Source organism: Orycteropus afer, unplaced genomic scaffold (genome assembly GCF_000298275.1).
Source record: "Orycteropus afer afer isolate SDZICR_OR568_19922 unplaced genomic scaffold, OryAfe1.0 scaffold00183, whole genome shotgun sequence".
Lineage (NCBI taxonomy): Eukaryota > Metazoa > Chordata > Mammalia > Tubulidentata > Orycteropodidae > Orycteropus > Orycteropus afer.
In genome coordinates this window covers 4,083,669-4,084,483 of record NW_006921770.1, presented here as the reverse complement: position 1 = coordinate 4,084,483, position 815 = coordinate 4,083,669, and the positions used below count along the sequence as shown (strand labels likewise).

At 47.1% G+C, this 815-nt stretch overlaps 1 pseudogene; it reads left to right on the top strand.

Moving 5' to 3' along the window:
• The first annotated feature begins 359 nt into the window (after nucleotides 1-359).
• On the top strand, nucleotides 360-478 carry LOC122150611 (annotated as a pseudogene).
• The last annotated feature ends 337 nt before the right edge of the window (nucleotides 479-815 follow it).

The window sequence follows — 815 nt, the reverse complement described above, 5'->3', positions numbered from 1 at the left end:
CTGCCAGCCTTCTGGTTAGCAGTCAAGTGCCTTAGGCACTGCTACCACTGTATACACTATTACTCCCATTATACAAATAAGATAACTCAAGCTTAAAAACCAAAACCAAACTCAGTGCCGTCGAGTTGGTCCTGACTCATAGCGACCCCTCCTTCAGTTTCCAAGGCAGTATTACTACGAAAGTAGATTGCCCAATCTTCCTTCAGAGGAGTGACTGGTGGGTTTGAAGCACCAGGCTTCTGGTTAGCAGTCAAATGCCTTAGGCATTATACCACTGCAGCTCCTAACTCAAGCTTAGAAAACCAAAAAACAAACACACTGCTGTCCAATTGGACCTGACTCAAAGGGAAGCCTCCTTGGGTTTCTGAAGTACCACCCTGAACACGCCTGATCTCGTCTGATCTCAGAAGCTAAGCAGGGTCTGGCCTGGTTAGTACTGGGATGGGAGACTGCCTGGGAATACCAGGTGCTGTAGGCTTGGGAGCTCTGGTGGTGTAATGCCTAAGGCATTTGACTGCTAACCAGAAGGCTGGTGATTCAAATCCACCAGCCACTCCTCAGAAGGAAGGTTGGGCAATCTACTTCTGTAGTAATACTGCCTTGGAAACCCAAGGAGGGGTCGCTATGAGTCAGATCTGACTCAAGGGCAATGGGTGGATTTTTATCACTACAGAAGTAGATTGCCCAATCTTCCTTCCAAGGAGAGGCTGGTGGGTTTGAAATGCCAGCCTTCTGGTTAGCAGTCAAATACCTTAGGCACTATGCCCTAAGCTTAGAGAGGATAAATAATTTCCCTAAACTCATGTAGCTTAAAA